Raw genomic sequence first — 14358 nt, 5'->3', positions numbered from 1 at the left:
TTCCACATATGAGTGAAGTCACATGGTATTTGTCTTTCTCTGACTGGCTTATTTCACTTAGCATAATTGTTCTCCAGGTCCAAAGACTCTGCATTCTAACAAGCTTCCAGGTGATGGCGATGGCGGTGGTCCAGGGGCCATGCTCAGGTTGCAAGGCTGTAAACCACACTGCAAGTTTGGACTGATTCAGAAGATACCAGATGGGCAAGGAATGGTGGGGTTAACATTGGAGTTTAGCTCACTCAGGCTGCAAGATGGAGAGTGGCATTAAGCAGGATTGGCGAAAGATTTATTTTTACATATTTTATTTATTTACATTTTTTGTATATAAAGTTTTATGGGAACACAGTCACGCCCATTCAGTTACATACCGTCTCTGGTTGCTCTTACCTTATGTCGGCAGAGTTGAGTAATTAGGACACAGCACTGAAAATATTGACTCTCTGGCTCTCTACAGAAAAGGTTGGCTGGAAGTAATCAAACTGGAAGTCATCGGATGCTTCAGTGAGCCAGGCCCGAGTGGGGCCGGGTGAGGGGGTCTGAAGTAGGGACAGAGGGACCAGTTCCCCAGATAAAGAGCAGTGCCACAGTTAGGGCCAGCACTTTAATGTCGAGACTTCTCATCTGTGTGCCTCTTTGCAAGTTACCTAATGCTCTCTGAATCTCAAGTCCCTCCTCTGTAAATGGGGTTCATAATAGAACGTTTCTCATACGAGTAATTTGCGATTAAGTGAGCTCGTGCATACAAAGTGCTTGACACATACTCATATTAAGCACCCAGTACAAGTCAGTATAGAAGGAATTATCAGAATGAAATTGTCATTTAGTCTGTGTCTGCAGCCTCTTCCTCTGTTCCCTTTGCTACTCATTCATTTTCCACTGTGGGATTATTTCTAGTTTGTCCACCCAGCCATCTCTGTTACCCAGATTTGTTCATCTCTTTCCTTGATGCCTATGGTGTTCCCCTCTATGAAAAGCTCTCAGTCTGGGTACTATGGTGGACTGATTACAAAAATAGTCCCTGTTCTCCAACCCTTCCTATACCCCAACCCTTTGCAAAATGACTTTGCAGTCTCTCCCATCAAAAAGGGGGGATGGGAGGAGGACCTTTGCCTACCTCTTGAAACTGGAATGGCTTTGTGTCTTTCTTTAATCAATGGAAGCAGTGGCACACATTCTGTTGTAGCATAATATACTATATTTTGCCATGTATAATGCATTCCTGTGCATAATGTACACCCATGTTTTTGTGCACATCATACACGGGATTATTATACCCATGTTGTGTAATCATTATATCCATGTATAATGTGCATCCTTATTTTTCACTCAGAAATTTGGGGAAAAAACTGCTCATTATATGCAGCAAAATACGGTAATATAAATCAATATAATACCACAATAGACATTGTGCTGGTTCCTGGCCTAGACCTCAAGACACCTCGCCTGTTCCTGACTGTTCTCCTGGAAGCCTGCTATCACCATGTGAAGATGAGAGACCACATGACCCAGCCAGCCCTTTCACCAGAGCTGATAGCCAGCCACCTGTCAGACAGGTGAGTGAGGCCATCCCAGACCAGCCCCACTGTCCCTTTCTCCCCCACAGCTGAACATGTCAACAGACTGAAACACTTGTGTGAGCCCATCTAAGACCAGCTAAACTTGGCCCAGGTCAGCAGAACCACTCAGCTGTACCATAGCAGTAATAGACATTGTTTTAAGCCATTGAGTTAGTAGTAGTTTCTTGCTCAGCAACAGCTAACTGATTTGGAAGCTTTAAAAAAAACCTGGCAGGCTAGGGCTGCCACTGGAGTAAATACAGGCTGTCCTTCGTTTCTGAGCATTTGACTTTCAAACAGCCAGACTTTGATACAAGCACTTGACTGACAGTGGACCACCTTCCCCACAGTGAACCCAGGTTTCCCTTCTCAGCTGAAGCGCAGTGGGGTGTTGGCCTCCCATCTGATGGTTGGTGGTGGCAGTATCGCCATCTTTGAGCAGTGTGTTTACACAGCTGTTGGACCATGTTCCTGTATTTGCCCTTATCTTGTAAAAGCAAATAGAAGCTGCAAAAACTAAAGTGCTGATTCAGGTGACGAAGTGCCACAGGTCTCAAGGGTAATACAATTAAGACACTGATTCAGTATCCCTAACGTGGCTAAGCTTCAGCTTTAGGAAGCTGCTAGCTGGTGTTAAGCTGGTGGTCGGTGTGTTCACCTTTAAAGTAACAGAACAACAGTGATGAAGGCCATTTAGGAAGTGGTATCACTTAGGAATACATTTGGCCACAACTTACAAAAACCTAACCTATTGTGACAAACGGAGGCTTATATTTCCTTGTCAGCCAGAGGCCTGGTGGTAGGCAGCCAGCAGTGTAGGGATGAATCGGGGCATTGTTTTGCTCTGCCATTTTCATTTTATCCTTCTTTTCATTTTTAGCCTTATGCTTGTCATGTAAAAATCCCACTGTGGCTACTACAGGCGTGGAGAGGAGAAAATGGATTAGGGAACACCATAGACTTCCTCTTACGTCTCATTGGCCAGAATGGTGTCACATGGTTACACTTAGCAGCAAGGGAAGCTGGGAATGAGTGCCTGGCACCTGTCATACAGCGGCCCTGAGCAAAATATGCAGGAAGAGTGGGTATTTGTGGGTAAATAAGATTCTGCCACGTAAATGCAAGAAATAAATAGCAGATTATGTCAAAGAAGTGAGAAGTAATTAGAGAATTTATAGTACCATAATTACATAATTTATACTTGCCTAAATTCTACCATATAGTAAATTCTCCATAAATGTTAGGATTGAAGTATCTGCTCAACCATTCATTGGCCATAATCTTTTGGGCAAGTTAGTTAACTTATCTAGACATCAGTTTTCTGATCTGCAAAAATGAGGGTGATAGTACTTCCTTTTATAGGTTTTATTGATTTGAGAGAGAGAGAAAGAGATTTTTTATTCCATTATTTATGCATTCATTGGTTGCTTCCTGCATGTGCCCTTACTGGAGATTGAACCCAAAACCTTAGCATATTGAGACAACGCTCTAACCAGCTGAGCCCTGCTCCGGAATCCATTTTTCAAGAGGATTACCCTTGGGCAGTCTGCCCAGTGCCTCCCCATCATGAAACTTCCCTTCCCACAGGACTGCAGTTGTGAATATTTGTTGTACATGTTCCCAGAAGGGAGGATCACCCCCATATCTCTTTCTTTCTTTTAAATCTTGTCTCCTTATAAGTTTTCTCCCCATTTCATTTCTCATATGAAATTTGATTTGCATTGCTTGAGTCCTGGAAGAAAGTTCAAGCTAGTGGTTCTCAATCCTGGACCTATGATACTATACAAGGGGATTTGTAAGATTATCCATGCTCATGACTCCACTCTGGCCAAATGAGGTCAGGGACTCAGGGGTTACAGCCCAGGCATGGGTGCTTTTTATAGCTCCATGGATAATTCTAGAATGCAGCCAAGGTTGTGAACCACTAATGTAGGTAAGATGGCCCTTCTGGAACTTTTCAGTAGAGAACCTGTGATTTACACACCAGGTGTTTTGGAAACCACCAAGTGGTGGGTGTGAAGTTGGTTTGTGGTAGAGACAGACAGCTGAAGAGGGGAGGGGTGGAAAAATCCGAGGATGGAACTCTAGCTGAGAGATACAAGGCAAAAGCTCATTGTTAAGTAGACACAGGATTTAAGCCTATTGGCAGTTCCCCTTTTCTTCAACCCCAGGGAGATGGAAACAATGAAAAATATTTTGAAAAAAAAAAGCCATTGGAGTCATCCTGATATTTCTCAGCAAAGAGAAGTCTCTATATTTGAAGGGACAGTAACCTCATTCTTTTAGCCTATCCTGGAGAAAATATATATCAGATACAGCCTGTCTTCACAAAGTGCTGGCTCTTTTCATAAATATTCAATGGTTTTGCCCACACTCTATCTCAGTCTCCTTCCCCTCTGCTCCCACCGTCTTTAGGTGCAGAGACTTTGAGCTAGCACTTAAAACAAAATTAAAGTCCATTAAGACACAGAAGGTGTCCTACTGTGTGCCAAACTCAAACTAAAACCTTTTAAGGGCCTAATCTCATCAAAAATTTTTTTCTTCATGGTTTATTTAATTATTGGTCTCCTCAAATTAGGAGATATGCCTTTGATGGGCAACTGTCAATCATTATCAAGATGAAACCATTAAAATATATTTCAACCATGTAGAAAAATGGTGTGGCATTTGGAGATGCGGAACCCTCAGGGTCTTGCATGACAAGAAACTGCACTGAAAACACTGCTCCATATAGTAAGCAAAGGATTTGTGATGATTGATTATTTTTCCTCTGATAAATACCTGGTTTTCAAAAGCAGCTGAATTAGAATTAGTAGGAATCTTCACTTTCCAAGTCTTCCAAATGTATTTGGGTATCATTTTACTAAGCCCAGCCCCATGAGACCAGCCAAAACATGTGAGTGCTTCCCACAGGTGGCACAGACACTTCTGCTTGCTTAAAATCCTTGAGGAACCTACTACATTCCAGCCCCCCTGCAGTTAGGAGGGCCAAGTGACTGGTTCTGACCAATGAGCAGGGAGCAGAAGGGACTTGTGTGTGATCCTGCAGAGGCAATAAAGGCCAAGTATGCAGATGACAGCATCCCAAGATGGAACTGAGTCACTGTGAAGAAAACAGCTGCCCTTGACAATCCCCTGATTCATGCTGAACTTTACATGAGTGAGAAAGAAATATTTGTGATGTTATGCCTCTGAAAATAAACATTGGGGTTCTTTGATACTGCAGCATAGCCCCACCTGACCTAACTAATGCAACCGGATGCTGAAGAAGGTTCATATCATAACCTCTTTCTGGAACACCCAATTGAAACCCCTCAAATCGATGTGCTGATTTAAAATGGGGAGAAAATGCTCTTCTCTAGGGTACAGGGAATTACAAATGATGAAGTGCTCCATCTCCATTTACTCATTCAGTAACTAATCATAGAGTGCCCTCTATGTGCCAGACCCTGTGCTGGCACCCAGGATAGAGTGGTTAGGAAAACAGACGCCAGTCTGCTGGAGGAGACAGATGCTTGTCAAATAAGCACGCCAATTAGTGCTGAATAACAGAGGTGAATGCTTTGAAGGAAAAAAACAGGTTTCTATGACACTGTAAATCAAAAGGGACCTTACTGAAGCCCCAAGGGATTAGGATAGGCTTCCCTGAAATCTTAAAGCCCAGTGCATTAATCCATGCAGGTCTGTCTCAGGGTGTCACCTTGCAGAGCATTTACTGCATGCAAAGCTCCCTGCCAGATGCACAACACATACCGTCCTCAGTTGATCATTGCAGTCATCCTAGGAAATGGTACTAATCTCATCTCCATTTTATAGGTGAGGAAGCTGAGTCTAAGCAAAATGAGGCCACATGCCCCAAGGACACTTAGCAAAGTAAATGCAGACAGGGATTTGAATCTACATCGGCTGCTTCCTAAAGGAACACTTGCAACACTTCTGGTCCTCACAGACCCAGCCACAGAGGGTAGTCATGCAGGAAGTAGCCCCTCATGAGTCCCACAGTGGGAGATCAAAATGAAACGAGCAGGCATATGTTTACAAGTTGTCTGGAGGAGCCACCCAACCAAGAGGAGGGATGGCTTTCTTTCCAACCACCAAGCCCTTCCTTAAAAGCTCCAGGGTTCCTTTTTCAGTTTCACTGTGTCTCCTCCTTCTCCCTGCAAAGTGTTGACATCATTCTCCTTTTCGTAGAAGACAAGGCGTGGGATGCTGGCCCTACAGTAGTCTGGACACCAACGATGGCTTCCCTCCAAACTTAATCCAGATGGACAGGGACATACCAGCTCTTTCTTCTCTCGGCTTTATAAGATGTTTCCCTTTCTCCCCAGAACAGAAGCAGGAAGGCCAGAGATAACTACCTTGACATATTGACTGGTTCAAGCTTATTGTTTTGTTTTCACAGGACTAAACAGATCAGGCACATTGACACATTTAAACTCATTCAGACATATGCTTCCCATGCAGACATGTGTACATATATGCATGTATAGACAGCCATGAACTCGCACATATACACTAATAGCTAACACTGTTATAGCACTTAATGTATTTCAGGCAGTTTTCTAGGTCTAGGCAAGCAACTGCCCTTGGGCCAAATCTAGCCTGCCACCTGTTTGTGTAAACAAAGTTTTATTGGAGCATAGCCGTGCATATTTGTTGACACAAACCATCCTCAGTTGATCATGGCAACAATCCTATTGTGGTTAGGCAGGAAAGACAGTAAACCAAGACAGGAAGGGGAGGGAAACATGTCTCACTGTTGATTCAGCAATCTTGCCTGGTCCGATAAGATTGAGGGGCATTGCGAACATCATGAGCAAAACTATGATAGCACAGGAGGAGGGCAGTCCTTAAAGTGTGCTGGGAAAGGAGGCCTCTGAGGCAATTTCACTAGCTAAGAATGAGAGCCTTTACTAGCTGAGAAAGAAAGATTTTGTAACTATACATTCATCCCAAGATCTAGAAGGGGGAGACAGAGGGGTACCTAGAAGCTGGCTAAAGTATATAACTCCCAGAGTCCCAATAGTCTGGACACCAATATTAGCTGGGTGCCCACTTGCAGCCTTTTGCTCAAGTGTATACACAAACTTGCAGCTTTATTTTCCAGTCTATATGAGGCACTCAGATGACCTGAGTGCCTACTTACAGCTCAAGTGTATTTCATAGGTAAACTTGCTATCTTATTTCCACTATATGTGTTGTCTCTCACTTGAATTCTTCTCTTGTGAGCAAGGCAAGAACCAAGGAGGGGGAGATCCCTAACTTGGGTCTCCCCAATAACAGTGTTACTGTAAGTAGTTAGCTAATTATTAATAAAGGGAGCAAAGGGAATTAGACATTGAGTTTAATAAACTGGTGAGCAGGAGCCTGTTTGCTTCACCAGGAAGCTACAGCTTCATACTCCAGGGCATCACGGCATTGCTCCACCAAGGGGATTAACATTCCTCCCTTCCCCCTTCCAGTACCAGATTGTTGGAGGTTCTGGAGGAGGTGCTTGGCCATAGGGGCCTCTAAGTCTAACTAGGGGGTGGAACTATCAAAAGCTCATGAAAGCTTGGGTAGTTGATTGGTCATTTTGAAAAAGCATGTGGTTTGTCCCAAATCCAGGCTAATATAATCCCAGGGGAACAAAAGAAGTATTCTCTCTCTCTTGCGCGCGCGCTCTCTCTCTCTCTCTCTCTCTCAGAGACCAGCACTCATCCCATGTGTTTGCACATTCTCTTTTGCTTGGGAGCATGCGACCATGTGGATCTAGCAGCTTCCAGGGCCCACATCAAACTGCATGGGCTCCAAAGGACTAAGCTTTAATATGAAACAGAAACTCTTGACATCGACCTTTGTTTTAGCCTTGCTGAAGACATGGTTGGACTTTTTCCATGGAGGGACAGACAGAGATGGGACATTGGAAACCCAGGGGCACTCTTTTGATCTTGCATCACAAGTAAATCATCTTGCTGCATCACAGTCTCCAGTGCATGGGTCCTTGGAATGCTTTCCTTGCAATCCCGTGGAAGAGCCTGATTTCCACTGACATCACTAGTCATTATCTGTGGCTGCTTCTGCACTACAACAGCAGAGGCAAAATGTGAAGTATTTACTACGCAGCTCTTTTCAGGAAGTTTGTCTACTCCTGCTCTAAGTGCTTAAAAGCTCTACAGAGTATCAGTTATCTATTTTGTTGGCTCTGAGGAGGAATATACCTGTCAAAAATGACTCCTGCGGTTAACTGGTCCCAAATTTATAATCAGTCTAGCAGCAGTTGTTTACAGGGGACCTCTCATGCAGCTGCATTTCAGGGAAAAGCCACAGACTGGGCTGCCAAGCCTCTTGCTCTGTATTCCTGCCAGCTATGCAGACCCTTATAATGGAGTTCCTGATATCATATTTCAACCAATGGACTGAGACCAGCCCCATCAAATAGGAGCTGCACAGCAACATCCTCATTTGCATCTTTGCTGACCAGAATGGCGCAATAATGACTGACCAGTCAGGACACACTGTTCCAACCAATCTAGACAGTGCAGTTTGGACCAATCAAACTGTGCAAATTTAGAGCCTCCATTTGCATAAAAATGTACCAATCAGGGACCAGAACTGGCCCTTTCTCTATATAAGTAGGCTTCCTCTTTGTCTGGAGGAATGCACTTTTGATTTCTTCTGCTTACCTAGTTTTCAAACTTTTTAAAAAATTTATTGATTTCAGAGAGAAAGAGGAAGGGAGAGAGAGAAACATCAGTTTGTTGTTCCACTTACTTGTGCATTCATTGGTTGATTCTTGTATGTGCCCTGACCGGAAATCAAACCCACAACCTTGGCATATCAGGATGATGCTTTAGCCAACTGAGCTACCTGGCTGGATGCATACTGTTAACTTGAAGAAAGTCTGTCCTTTTATTGCACTCCAGACTGGGAACTCTTGTTGGCACTGGATTCGTGGCAGTGACCTTTTGTTGACAATTTGCTACATAACTAACCATGCTAAAACATAATGGCTTAAAAACAATCATCACCATCCTCCCATAATTCTATGTGTTAACTGAGATCTGCTGACAGTTTTGCTCCTAATGTCAGCTTGGACCACAGTCTTCTGAAGATCAACTGAGATGAATTATCCTGCCCAAGAGGGCCTGCTCCCATGGTGGGCAGTTGGGGCTGCTGTGGGTTGTGAGCTCAGCTGGCATTAACGACCATCATGCTTAAATGTCCCTCCACATGGCCTCACCTTTGGGCTCTAGATTCTCGCAGCTCAGGCACTGGGCTCTGAGAGGCAGTGTTCTGTGTGTGCTAATGCAGCACTGTGATCTTTCAAGGCCCAGATTCTGCTGGTCAGAACAAGTCACAAGTCCAGCCCAGGTTCAAGGGGAACTGACATGGATGCTCCCGCAACCTGTCAATGAGTGGTGGGAGTGGCAAAGAATTTGTGGTCTCCTTTAATCTACTTTGATAAGTGCTTACCTTCATTTTAGACATAAAGAAATGGAGGCACAGAAAGGTTTAACAACTTGCCAACCAACATCCAGCTAGTAACACACACGCCCTCATGCACACACAAATATGCACACGCTTACATAGTCACACATTATACATCCATCCATCACATACACATCCATGATTTACATACACATATATACTTACATAGTCACATGTTTATATCCTCATGTAAATACCAAATCCTCATGCCAATTTACATATACATGCATTCATATTTGCACATAAGCATTCACATATACACACTCCACTATGCACACACGCATAGACTCCTGGCATTCACACCCTCAGAGACACTCCTGCCAGGCTTACATACATGATCACATATATCTGAGTACATGAATACACATACGCATATACTGTTTCCTCCCTCTCCACTGACCACAGTAATTTCCTTCAGGGACTCAGGAGACCTTTCCCTCCTCCCTTTTGCACAAGGTGTTCTCTTGGTGCCAGAAAACCCTGGTGTCTTCCTACCATTGTGCAATCTTCCTTTACCACAGAGAGACGCATAGGCTCGGGACCCTGAATCCCCAGCATGACTTGTAATGGCCATAGGGCTGGAAACCCAGGCACCTCATTGATGTTGGATGTGGAGAAACTCAATAAGGCACGGAAAAGCTAAGTACATTGCCCAGCGTTACCCACCAGAAGCCATTGAGCTGGCAGTGCACACCAGCCTCCCAGGATTCAGCTGGGCCAGGCCCAGTGAATGAATGAAGGAATTGGAAGTGCTTGTCCAACAGTGAATTTAAAAACTAAAAACAATTATTCTTTTAAGATCAGTTTTAGGTTCACAGCAAAACTGAGAGGAAGAGAAAGAGATGTTCCATACCCCCGCCCCCCGCCCCCACACCTGCACAGCCCCCCTCATTATCCGTATCACCCACCAGAGTGGTACATTTGTTACAACTGATAAATCTACGTTGACACATCATAATCACCCAAAGTTCATAGCTTACATTAGGGTTCACTCTTGGCTTGTACAGTCTATGGATTTGAAAAACTGTGTAATGACATGTACCCATCATTATGCTCTGATACAGAGTGATGTCACTGCCCCAAGAATCCTCTGTGTTCCAACTATTCGTCCCCTCCACAACCCCGATCCTTTTAGTGTCTCCATAGTTTTACCTTTTCTGGAATGTCATATAGTTGGAATCATATAGTATGTAGCCTTTTCAGACTGGCTTCTTTCACTTAGTCATATGCATTTAAGTTTCCGCCATATCTTTTCATAGCTTGATAGCTCATTTCTTTTTAGTGCTGAATAATATTCTATCATCCGGAAGTACTATGGTTGATTTATCCATTCACCTACTGAACTACATACTGGTTGCTTCAGTATTGGTTTTTCTTAGTGGCCATCAAGAGCAGGCAGAACAGAGATGCTCCCCAAACCTTGTGAGTCAGATACCAGGGATGCCAGAAAGACACATAAGATGTAGAGAAGAAATGTCCACCTTCATTGGGTGATTGTCTATCACAGCCATCTTTAGCCCCTGCCTGTCACTATAGTCACCCGGGAAGATTTTTAAAATACCTGTGCCTGTGTTCCACCTCCAGACACTATGATTCATTTGGGTGCAGCTGGGCAACAGGATTTTTGAAAGCTTCTCAGACAATTTAAATGTGAAGGCAGGGTCAAAGAGCCCAAAGCAAGGTCAGAGAGGATTGACTCACAGAGGGGCCCCTCAGGGAAGTGACATCAGGCTAAATTCAGACTTGGGGAAAGGGTGTGCCAGGCAAAGGATACAATGTGGTTTGACTTCATAGCTTTGGGGAAGTCCTTTCTCCTCTCTGGGTCTCAGTTTCCTCATCTGTAAAATGGGAACCTGAATCTTGAGTTCTTGTGTGAATTAAATAAAATAAAGCATGCAAGGTATTTGGCCCAGGACATAGTGAACCCTCATGTATAACAATAAAGGTTCCATGTATTGAGTGCTCATTATGTGCTTGGCACCCTGCTAAAAAGTCTGTGGCTCGTTTGGGCCTAGGAGGTAGCAAGTGTTCTTATTTTCACTTTAGAGTCAGAGTAGCCTGCAGCTGAAGGAACCAGAGGCTCCCCATTCTATTATTTTCACAGAGAGCCATGCCAAGGAGTAAGTGACCCAGATAGGTCAGAAACTGACCCTGGGAATCTAGAAGTGTGCAAGCTGGCCCTGGCTCTGTTTTTCAAAATGAAAATAGCTTTCTTGTTCATTTGTGATTGAACAAGTAATATATGCTCACTGTAAAATGTTCAAATCATGCAGAAGCATATGAGAAAGAAATAAAGATGTTTATTTTCTAGGACAACCCTAGAGCTTCTGGTACAAACAGGAGTCAGAGAAAAGGACTTTTAAGGCCCCTCCCTACCCATCCTCGCCCATCCTTTCAGGACAAAAGCATCAGTTCCCATGACATCATCTCCCTGCCTTGAGGCCGTGGTGTTAGGGACAATGGCAGGATGTGGACTTCCAATTTAGAATTCTGACATCAGCCTAGGTGGAAAGGGCTTGCCCTGGAGCTGGGACTTACTCTGGTCAAGGCCTCTAGAAGGGACTATTTCAGCTTGCTGTTCCCATAGCTGTTCCCAGAGTGACTGATAATAATGATGTTGACTGAACTCTCACACTACATCAGAGGTCACTCAAAAGGTGAATTAACTCATCAAATTCTTGTGACCCCTCCCCCAGCAGTCAGGTACTGTGGGCAAAAAAGGGCCACGTAGTAACCTGACAAGCGCATGAAGAGACCTGGATGGATGGCCTTACAAACTCACAGACTGAAAGTAACCACATGGGATGATCTGAAATTAAAACTTTTTAACTCAAAGTGAATCATGGTGTGTAGTCATATGCAAGGCCTGAAGCTTCCTTGACAAAGGTCAATCAATCTTTACCTTAACTGAGCGTACCTATTGTCTTTCTGCACCTTGGATAACGTAACTTTGAAATGCCGGAGTAATCTCCTTTTCTAGACCCCACAAGGCACACCCTCATTGTTATCTTGTTCCCCAAAAACCGTCTCTACATTCTGCAAATGTTAATTATTAATTATCTTATACCCACCAATATAAAAGAAGCATGTCCTCTGCTTTACTTTTTACCAATCCCAGAGATTTTCTGGCTTAGTTTTCTTTCACCCCCTCAACCTACCACAAATGGATTTCAGGCAACCCCACTTACTCCTCCTCCCTTGAGTCTAATGTATAAAATAACCTGTGGACTTCTAGTCAAGATGGTGGCACAGGTTAGCACAGCTCACCTCCTTGCACAAGCACATAAAAATTACAACTAAAATATAGAACAACCATCACTCAGAACCATCAAAAATCAAGATGAATGGAAATCTGACAACTACAGAATTAGATAAAGAAACCATATCCATCCAGACTGGTAGGAGGGCAGAGACACGAAATGGGCTGGTCCCACAACCACATGTGGTGGGTAAATACTCAGGAGGAATATCTCAGGAGCAAAGAGTCCCAGCCCCACACCAGGTCCCCCAGTCCAGGGTTCCAGTGCCAGGAAGATAACTCCCCATAACTTCTAGCTGCAAAAATCACCAGATATTGAGTCAGCAGAAGAAACTCCTGGAGTCCCAAGAAGTTCCTTTTAAAGCACCCATGCACAGACTTAATCAGACTCACTCCTTCTGAGCTCTAGCACTGGGATAGCAGCTGAAAGGCACCAGTGGCACGCAGGGAGAAAGTGAAGTGACTGGCATCAAGGCAAGAGCTGGGAGACAGCCTTCTCCCAGACAGAGAGGTGGGCCATTGTCCCTTTTGTGATCTCTCTCCCCACAGGACCACAAAGCTGGCAGGCTGGTGCCACATCTGAGACTCCATCAACCTGGCTAACACTATTTGCCCCCCACCCAGAGATATCCAGAGACGCCACCCCACCCAGCTTATAGGCCCACCCAAGCTGCTTTTCCATATGAATGGCTGGTCTTGGCTTATGCTTCACAGCTTCTTAAATCCTATCAAACAAGCAACAGGTGGCCACAGTGAGCCCCAGGGCTGGCACTAGCAGCAGCCAGTCTAGGTTCACAGTGTGGCTTCACCTGGGGATCTCCTAGCCAAACACAAGTAGCAGCCATCTCAGATTGCTTTATAGCTCAGACAAGGTGGCCCCGGCCAAAACAGAGGTGCATGTTGATCTTGGCCTGAACCACACAAGAAACCCCAGAGCCTGCACACCTAGCGGACAACTACAGACTACGTTGGAGCACCGCCACACTGCCACTGCCCAGCTGATCCTCAACAAAGGGCGGCGATAGGTGGTCAGTGGTTACAACATGTTTTGCAGCTGACTGGCCTGGATAAATCCCTCCCATTGGCCTGCCAACAGCAATCAAGGCTCAACTACAAGAGGAGGATGCACTTAGCCCACATGAAGGGCATAGAAGGGCATAGAAGGGTACCCGAGGGTACCCAGCTTGTGTGATAGGGGAGTCTGTGCCCACTGGACCCTAAAGAATACGTACTATATTAGGCCACGCTACCAAGACAGGGAGTCATAGAAGCTCTAATACATAGAAAAAAACACAGGGAGGCTGCCAAAATGAGGAAACAAAGAAACGTGGCCCAAACGAAAGAACAGATCAAAATTTCAGAAAAATAACTAAACAAAATAGAGATGATCAATCTATCAGATGCAGAGTTCAAAACACTGGTTATTAGGATGCTCAAGGAATTTAATGAGGACCTCAACAGCATAAAAAAGATCCAGTCAGAAACAAAGGTTACACTAACTGAAATAAAGAACAATTTACAGGGAAACAACAGTAGGGTGAATGAGGCTGAGAATCAAATAAATGATTTGGAAGATAAGGAAGCAAAAAACCCATCAGAACAACAAGAAGAAAAAAGAATCCAAGAAAACAAGGATAGTGTAATCAGCCTCTGGGACAACTTCAAGGGGTACAACATTTGCATCACAGGGGTGTCAGAAGGAGAAGAGAAAGAGCAAGAATTTGGAAATATATTTGAAAAAATAATGAAAAAATCTCTAATTTGATGAAGGAAATAGACAAGCAAGTCCAAGAAGCACTGAGAGTCTCAAACAAGATGGAGGCAGTGACACATCATAATTGAAATGCCAAAGATTAAAGAGAGAAGCTTAAAACGGCAAGATAAAAGCATTTAGTTACCTATAGGGGAGTTCCCATAAGACTGTCAGCTGATTTCTCAAAAGAAACTTTGTAGAGTAGAAGGGATTGGCAAGAAATATTCAAAGTCATGAAAAGCCGGGACCAACAGCCAAGATTGCTCAACCCAGCAAAGACATCATTTAGAATCAGAAGGCAGATAAAGACCTTCCCA

At 44.1% G+C, this 14358-nt stretch overlaps 1 protein-coding gene across 1 annotated transcript in view; it reads left to right on the top strand.

Moving 5' to 3' along the window:
• The window catches only part of COQ7 (coenzyme Q7, hydroxylase), a 49312-nt gene extending 47888 nt beyond the window's left edge, over positions 1-1424 (top strand). Inside the window, exon 7 of the mRNA XM_054589642.1 lies at positions 1406-1424. The gene's annotated coding sequence lies outside the window, so the exon portion shown is untranslated. The remainder of the gene's footprint in view (positions 1-1405) is intronic.
• Positions 1425-14358: the final 12934 nt, after the last annotated feature.

Source organism: Pteronotus mesoamericanus, unplaced genomic scaffold (genome assembly GCF_021234165.1).
Source record: "Pteronotus mesoamericanus isolate MK-2021 breed Mesoamerican mustached bat unplaced genomic scaffold, CSHL_Meso_final scaffold_167, whole genome shotgun sequence".
NCBI classification, from domain to species: domain Eukaryota; kingdom Metazoa; phylum Chordata; class Mammalia; order Chiroptera; family Mormoopidae; genus Pteronotus; species Pteronotus mesoamericanus.
Note: the sequence above shows the minus strand (reverse complement) of the source record. Positions and strands in the feature narration are given on the sequence as shown.